Source organism: Microtus ochrogaster, unplaced genomic scaffold (assembly GCF_000317375.1).
Source record: "Microtus ochrogaster isolate Prairie Vole_2 unplaced genomic scaffold, MicOch1.0 UNK8, whole genome shotgun sequence".
NCBI classification, from domain to species: Eukaryota; Metazoa; Chordata; class Mammalia; order Rodentia; family Cricetidae; genus Microtus; species Microtus ochrogaster.
This window is the reverse complement of record NW_004949106.1, coordinates 449,861-458,371: the sequence shown is the minus strand read 5'-3', so window position 1 is coordinate 458,371 and position 8,511 is coordinate 449,861. Positions and strand designations below refer to the sequence as shown.

The 8,511-nt window shown below is 45.7% G+C and overlaps 1 protein-coding gene across 1 annotated transcript in view; it reads left to right on the top strand.

Moving 5' to 3' along the window:
* Positions 1-8,511, top strand: part of Kiaa2012 (KIAA2012 ortholog) — a 97,824-nt gene that overhangs the window by 43,361 nt on the left and 45,952 nt on the right. The gene's annotated exons all lie outside the window — the stretch shown is intronic.

The following is an 8,511-nucleotide window of genomic DNA, read 5'->3' as shown; positions in this document are numbered from 1 at the left end:
TCCTCCTCCTCCTCCTCCTCCTCCTCCTTCTTCTTCTTTTTCTTCTTTTTCCTTTCTCCCGTTCTCTTTCTTTGATAGGGTCTCACTACCTACAAAGCAGGCCTGGAACATCCGATCCTTCTGCCTCAGCTTCCTGAGTGCTGGGCTTATAGGCCTGAGGCACCACACCTGGCTGCTTTCTCTCCTTTGGTAAAGGCCTCTTGAGGTTCCTATGAAAGATGGCATCATCACCCCTCTATGGTCACTCCCCAAAGAAAAAAAGGTCAAAGAGAAATTTTTTTTAAAAAAATGTTTTTCCTCTGAACTTGCTAGAAATTTTATTACTATTGTTTAAGAGGCTCACTGTTTAGTCCAAACTGGTCCCAAACTCTCAGCAGCCCTCCCAAGGGCTGGGATCACAGTATGCACCACCAGACCAGGCTCAGAAAAATTCCTTCTTTGAAGAAAAAGCACACAAAAAGCTAAGGCATACTTAATTTACTAATATAAATATATTATATAAATATAAAGCCACCTTGTCACACAACTCACCTTCTTCCTCTGGGACACTCTTGCCACCTCTGCCTTTCCCATTTTCCTTGCTCACTTCCCAGGGCTGTGGACCCAGCACTGTGGCTCCTGTGTAGGGACCTCACAATAGAGGTGAAAAACAGATTCACCAGCCACTTTGTCTACCACAAGGCAGGGGAGATAAGGCTGTAATCGAGGCCGAAGCAACACGACTCAGGACTGCTCAAGGGGTCACTAACTCTAGCCCAGGAGACTAGGAAGGGGCTTTTATGGGGGATTTCCATTTGCACTGGCCTTGGCGACATTGGTAGAAAAGAGAAGAGAATGGAGAGAAAGATGTGCTGCTGGAGACTTGCATGAACAGAGGTAAAGAGAGGGAGAGAAGCAGAGAGCATGTGGCCCAGTATGAGTGGGCTGAGAACCGGGCCCCAACGGGTACTGGGACCTGCAGCAGGCCAGGGCCAGACCAAGGGAGGCCTGTGTGTCAGGCCAGAGTTGAAATGCCCCCCTTTCAGACAACAAGGAGTTGCAGGTGGTTGAGGAGGGATGTCATGATGCAACCCAACATGTGTGTGCTGACCTTCATGAGGGGACAGTAGAGAAAAGGGGGATGGCTCCAGCCGCCCCTCATTCAGACTAGCTGATGACAGAAAACTCGGGGGAGATACAGAAAACCCCTCAAGGCAGCTGCTGCATGCTGGAGTTGAAACCAGGGCAACCAGAGACAAGCCTGTTGGTAGAGTGTCCACAAAATTGACTACAATTACCCTGTTTTTCCTTTCAGTTAAGAAATTACCAATGTGGGGTGGGGGCGCTGTATGTCTGGTATATTGTAATTAAGATAAAACAACAACAAAGGCCCTGGAGCCCATATGCGCGTGGTGCCCCCCCCCCCAGCAGCACCCACAGGGTCATGGTTCCCATGACTTCCTCATTTCTAGTCCAGTTCCCACCAGTTTAAGAAAAAGCAGCCATGTGTTTCCTGGAAAGGTGGTATGGCTGGGGGTTTTGCCGGTAGAGAAATGCTTGGGCTTCCTAGCAGTGTGCTTTGGTAGCAATAAAGCCTCTAAGGAAAATCCTGCGAGATTTCCTGGGAGCCAGGAGACAAAGGGAGTGAGCGGGTGCTCGATGGAAAGTGTGTGTGTAAAACCCTTCACCCTCCCACCCCCAACTCTCAGGGAGGTTTCGCTTTCAGGACTGTTCTAGCCCCCTTTTCCCTTTCAACCACTGGACCGCTCAATTCTAGGAGGGAAAATTAACATTCATTATGCAATTTATCTCTCTCCTTTTAATCCAGAATGTCTGTCTCCACAGTCCCTACTCAATAATTAATGTTTGTTCTCATTTTCCATTCTCCAGAGCATCTATTCTTGAACTGGAGGGTCAACAATTAACACTAATTATGGCTTTTTCTCCCTCCACCGTTGGCTCTCTGGATTCCAGGTTGCTTTCTCAGCCCAGGTCCTGGGCGTGCCTGGGATGGCTTGTGTGCGCACAACACACACACACACACACACACACACACAAGGCTGCACCACTGCAGCTGCGCAGATCCTTACTGCCCATTCTTTGGCAAACTTTAGTATACTTAGTGTCAGTAATAGATTAATGAAGCAAAATGGATTTTAAAAGGGGAAGTACCTGTATTTGGTTGAATGATTGACCTGGAAGATAGGTCTCATCCAGTTTAAATTTTCTAAGCTGTTCTGTGATTTTTTTCTTCCTTATTACGCCCACCTTTTCTCTTCTTCCCTCTTTCCCTCCCCCTCCCCCATCTCTTTCTTGGGTCTGTCGTTCTTCTCTTCAGCCATAAACCCATTTTCATTTTGGCTAATAAGGACAGCTACAGTAATTCTCACCCCAGGTGACTCTATCAGATTGAGAAATAAATAGGTCTGTCTTTGGGGTCCAGTACTCCTCTTGTCTGTCCTGGTCCCAACTCACTTTGTTTAAGATGGTGACTGGGGCCTGAGGTGGCATCACACACCTGCAGCTCCCACCACACAAGTCCAACATCAGCTGACCACAGTCTCTGCTCAGCTTCAACACGGTGGCCCTGCAGGCACCATCTCTAAAAACCCTTGGATGAAATCAGCCTTCTCCTCAGTGGCTTTTGAATCCTAGACCAGCACAAGCACACACAGAGTTTCAAAGCTGTTCGACTCAGCGCCAGGCTTAAATCCAGGCGTCCATTGACTTCCTATTTTTTCCTGTTTTAGGGTAAAGAAACTGGATCTTCTTTTTTTTTTTTCAAGTTTTTCACACTCTCAGTTAAAATTCTTTATTGTTGCTCAGTCTGTCAATCTGTCCGTTCTAATCTCCATCACAAAGAGGAAGGGCCCAATGCCTCTGAAAAGTCAGCTTTCTCTTTCAACTCATAAACATGTTACACCATACCTAGAACTCCAGAAATACAGTCTCCCCAAATACACCAGCAAAAAGAAAATAAGATGTACTTAGGATGTCGGAGAAATGGGAAGGTTTTCATAAATTATTTCAGAAAGCCCACTGGTTGGTACTGAGCAGAAATCTTAGTAGAGAAGTTGGCTTTTCCCAACTAATTGCACCCAGCTGACCCAGGCAGGACCATCTCCAGGGATGTCCCATGACAATAAGGTGGCTGTAGCCCCCTACTGTGGGGCACTGTTCAGTCTCCACAACTACAGATTTAGGAAGCTGTCTGGAAAACCCTCTGTGACTTAGGTCTTAAATGGAGGACTGAGGGCAATTCCTCCTTCCAAGATTCCTTTCATTCCCCCTGCAGAGAGATGCAAACCTTCCTACCTCCCCCTCCACCCACAGACATGGCCGCCCCTGTTTCAAAACAGGGAGAAGGGCTGATTACAAAGAGGCCGGTCTCCTAAAAAACAGTCTTTGCTGGAGAGGAAACGGTGTGTGGTCTTCTGGTTGCTCATCTGGGGAGGCGGCCATGAACCCCAAGTGGGGGACACGCTGTATTAATGCTGGAATTACAGCAGAGAGCCAGAGATTGCTTTTCCCAGGGATTGCAAAAGTAGAAGAAAAGATACAATCGTGTCCTCATGATGGCAAGATGGGTAGACAGGAAGCAACTGGGAGGAGCAACTTCACCCCTTTGCCAACATCCTCAGTGGGGAGTTCTGTGTCCCTTTACTGCAGAACTGAGAAATGGGGCAGCTCTTAAATAGGAGCCCTGTTCTGAAGATAGTGGTGATGGTGTTGGTGATAACCGTGGTTGTAGGATAGTAACAATTACAGACTTCTGATGTGCCAAGCATTGTGCTGGTTCCCATTGTCTCAAGCTGTGCTTCTTCTGGTTCTCAGAGTAGGAGAGCTTTGCTTGGTCCTCTGATGAGCTCACTGACCATAAAAAAATGTTCTCACCTTTCCTGATGCCTGACCCTCCCCCCCCCACACACACACACATTTATTTTTAAGGAGCTAGACTGATATAACCGAACTCTTATCTTTGGTTGTGAGCCTAACCTTTAAAAGCTGAGCCATCTCTCCAGCCCTCAGCGGTTAAGAGCACTGGCTGCTCTTCCAGAGGTCCTGAGTTCAATTCCCAGCCACCACATGGTGGCTCACAACCATCTACAATGAGATTTGGGGTCCTCTTAAGTAAGAGACCTGGTCAATCATCCTCATCAACTTAGACCATGAAACCCAATACGGACAAGGCAACAGAACCGCCATATACGCGCTGCCCGTGCGTGCAAAAGATAAAAAAAGATGGACATAACACTTCCCTGAGAATGGGTGATGCTTCCTGGAACTGAGCAGCTCACATCTGTTGCTAGAATCATCTACAAAATTGTCATACGTTTTTGTTTTCTGAGTACTTTGTTTTAATGAAAATTTTTTTAGATTAAATCGATAGGATCCTAAAAATAGTAAATTGTTGACGGACTTTGTGAGCATTTAGACACTGGAAAGTCAGTTTCAACTCTTTGAAAATGTCTTCAAAAGCCAGGGACATGTTGAACGATGATAAAAATAAAACAAGTCAGAGACACATTGAACGACAATTTTTTTTAAGCAGACTATTAAAAAAAAGTCAGGAATAAGCTGTGGATATAGATAGGTTGGTAGAATACTCACCTAGCAATAAATATGAAAGTACAATTTCATATATATATGTAATGTATATAAAATTCATGGCCTATAATATAATATATGGTATATATATTCATAGCCCTAAAATTGCTGGGATTGGTGATGGAAATAAGAAAAAGTGATCTAACAGTTTAATAATTCTTTTCCAAAAACAAAAAATGAAAAATAGGAAATATAGTTCTGCACAGTACCGTAGCTAGCTCTTCACTTGTAGACTCCCTGACAGACTGAAAAGGCTCCCTCGTTCTACTTCAGTTTTGCTGCATCATGATACTTGCGTGATACATGCATCCTGCCCAGAACCTGGGATTGCTGCAGCAGCAGCACTGCAGACACAGGGACGAGGGCCCATGCAGAAGACAACAATGCTAGATTTTAAGGCTTGCATGGATTTTTTTAAAATATTTATTTATTATGTATACAATATTCTTTCTACATGTATACCTGCAGGCCAGAAGAGGGCACCAGACCCCATTACAGATGGTTGTGAACCACCATGTGGTTGCTGGAAATTGAACTCAGGACCTTTGGAAGAGCAGGCAATGCTCTTAACCTCTGAGCCATCTCTCCAGCCCCCGCTTGCATGGATTTTTTTTTTTAATTAATTAATTTTTTTTTTTTTTTGATTTTTGAGACAGGGTTTCTCTGTGGCTTTGGAGCCTGTCCTGGAACTAGGTCTTGTAGACCAGGCTGGTCTCGAACTCACAGAGATCCGCCTGCCTCTGCCTCCCGAGTGCTGGGATTAAAGGCGTGCGCCACCACCGCCCGGCTTTGCATGGATTTTTAAGAGAAGACAATTTCTCCTAAAATAGAGCTCAGAACATTAGCTTTTCTTTTGCCACAATAGCTAAAGGTTAGAACTCCGTTAGCCAGTCATCCACAGAGTCACTCTCGTTCCGTGGCCCTCGGGGAATCTGTGTGCCTGAAGCGTGAGAGATTGCTTCAGGCCTCTTAGCTTCTCCTGCTTCCTTCACACACTGTGTCCACAGGATGGTTTCCCCACAACTCTTCACTTGGAAGTCAGTGTAAGCACCAACACTGAAACATGTTCAACAGAAAGAACTAGTAAAGGTTATTTTACAAGACACAGAGAAATTGCTCATTCATTAATTCAGCCAACACCACATGACCGTCTGCTAGCCAGGCCCAATAACACAGCTGAGAGCCATGCCTTAATGATAGGATGATTGCTGAGTATGAGTTATGAAGTATGGGGGCTGTTGCTTTGGGAAGGAAAGAAAAACACCCACAGCAGAGTTTCTACAGATATGTGTAGGAACTAGCCAAATGGAAAAGAAAGGACTCTAGAGGGAAAGAGACCTCGGGAGAGTTAGGGAACAGAGCCAAATGAGAGAAGGATGAGCAACTTGTAATGCCTGAATGGCAGGCGCACGGGGAGGAGGGGAAGGCGGAGCGAGAAATGGGCCATCCGGGACAACCAAAGACGTGCTCATTTATGAACCTTATGACAAGTCTTCACTGGAGGGTCTCTTAAGTCATTGATATTTATTGCCACAAAATTGAAATTTAAATTCCACAGTGCGGCAGTTTAATTTCCATTTTAGGGTTGGTAAACTGTCGTGAACCTCTGGACTTCTCCCTAAAAACAAAAACCTTTAGAAGAAGTGTATATTCTCCAAACCAAAAGCTGGACCCTAGAGACTGAGCTAGGCCCAGGAAAGGTATGTAAATAGAAGAACTGATATCCCAAATTGTAAGAAAAATACCGCTCTCACATTTGCAAGGCTTGTCCATATTTAAATCCGGACTGACTCATATTTTCTAGACAGGCTCCTTAGCTGGACCTCCCAGGGGTATGTCTTTCGCCTGGAGGCCTTCTCGGGTCCCGAGCAATGGTTTAATATGACTATCTCACCCTCCTTCTCAGTCAGGAAGATTTAAAAGGAAAATGTGTATCATAAACAAAGCCTTAAATCTCATCCTAAGAATCTGATAATGGCATCCCCAACAGGCCGGCTCGGGGCTTGGTCTCTTTGCATTCAACAAACAGACTTGAGATTTATTATAACACTCCATAGGTCATAAGCATCTTGAGTCACAGCATATAAAATATTTTTAGATATTTTTAAGGAAAGGTCACTGGCTTGGCAGTCTCCTTCCTTTTATAGTTAAGTTTACCCTGGGAAGAATTTTTTTTTTAATAATCTGGAATTTGCATTTGCATTTTCCATTTATGATCAAAACACAAAACCTTGAAGGTACCAGGGCTGACGTGAAGGGAGGGGGGTCTCTTAATGGTTCCTGCTGGGGCCAGAGAGGCTCTGCACAAAGCTGTGAAGGAGGCCACAGCACTTGAGGTCTCTGTGTGGCAGATGTATCGCCTGCCTGACGATGACACGGAAGGCTAGGAAGGAAACTCTGTGACAGCACCCCAGTGATCAAAGGGTGCGCTGTTGAGAAATGGTGTGTGGAAAAAAGCCCTGAACAGATTTCAAGAGGCTCCTGCCAGCACCTCCAACAGCTCCTGCCCCGGTAACCACAGAACATTTGGCCATTTCAGAGCCTGCCGGGCCAGTGTTTACCAAGCCCTGACTTGCAGAAGGAGCCAGGTGGCCCACCTGTCCTGATAAGGCAGCTCCTTGGAGTTAGGTTTCTGTCCCGCCACCAGATGGGTCCCATCACAGTTTCCCCCGCTCCGGAAAACAAGCAGGAGTAAATATAATTGTATTTCACTTTTATTTAAAACAGCAATTTGGGAATTAAACATTGTCAACGCAGATTTAAATAGAAGGAAAAATTAAAGGAGCCGAACTCCATGCTAGAATCAGTATCCCGCTCCGACTTTCAGGGTTTGAGTGTTTGGTGAAGAATGCCATGATTTGAGGAAGGCAGAAGGGGTTGAGGCTAAAATCCCTCTAGACAGGGTCACCTCTGAATAGCCTGGTTATCTAATGGGAATGCTATCTCCTCGCTAAAAGCCCACGGCTAGATTAATGGGAGCATTCGAAAATCTGATCAGTCTGGTTGGTGGGCCGCCAGGGATGTGTTTTCTGTTATCTCAATAGCGGCAGACCTGTTCATCACAGAAAGGGCCGAGCAGCTTCAGGCAGCCCTGAAGTGTTGAAGCAGTGTGAGGTCTTTGGTTGTGCACACCAGCTCCTGAAACAGGAAGAAGTCCCCACCCTAGGTTGACAGCCAGTGGCCTGGGTTGCACAAGAGGTAGATCTCCCCACATTGCTCCAGAAGGGAGTTTTACCACCCCCATTGCTTTATCTCCCAGGAATGCAGCTGGAGCCTCAGCTCCTCCTTGACAGTGTGGACCTCAGTAAATTACCAAGGTCTTGACCCAAGAGCTGAGAAGTCCTAAGAGATTTTTCAGTCTCCTATCTAGAGATGTGTTTACATTTCTTGAACTCTGGCTGACTGACTCATTCTCCCGCTGTTGCAAGAACTTCCCTTATGCATTAGGATTTATACATTTCTTTTCTGAAAAGCCCAGGGTTCTTTCCAAGCCACTGTGAAGTGAACCTCATCATGACACAGTTCTGCTGGGTGACTGTGTCTGGAGGATGGACCCTGGCCAGGCAGCTAGGATGTGGCAAGCACAAGACACAGCTCGGGACACCTAGCCTCTAGCTCCTGGCCGAGCTATTTTAAAGTGGAGGCTTGACCCCACACAAACCCATCCTCTGAACCTCAGTTTCCCCAAACTGATTTAGACTAAAAATGTGTTTTAAGTTTATGCAGAAGTCATCCTCAAACAAATCAGGAAGAAGTAAAAAGAAAAAAAAAAACAAACAAACTGAGGAACCACAGAAAAAGATGAGCCTATAAAAAATAAATACTGGCTAGGTGGTGGCGGCTCACGTCTTTAATCCTAGAACTCAGTAGTCAGAGGCAGGCAGATCTCCGAGTTTGAGGCCAGCCTGGCTTACACAGCAGTCA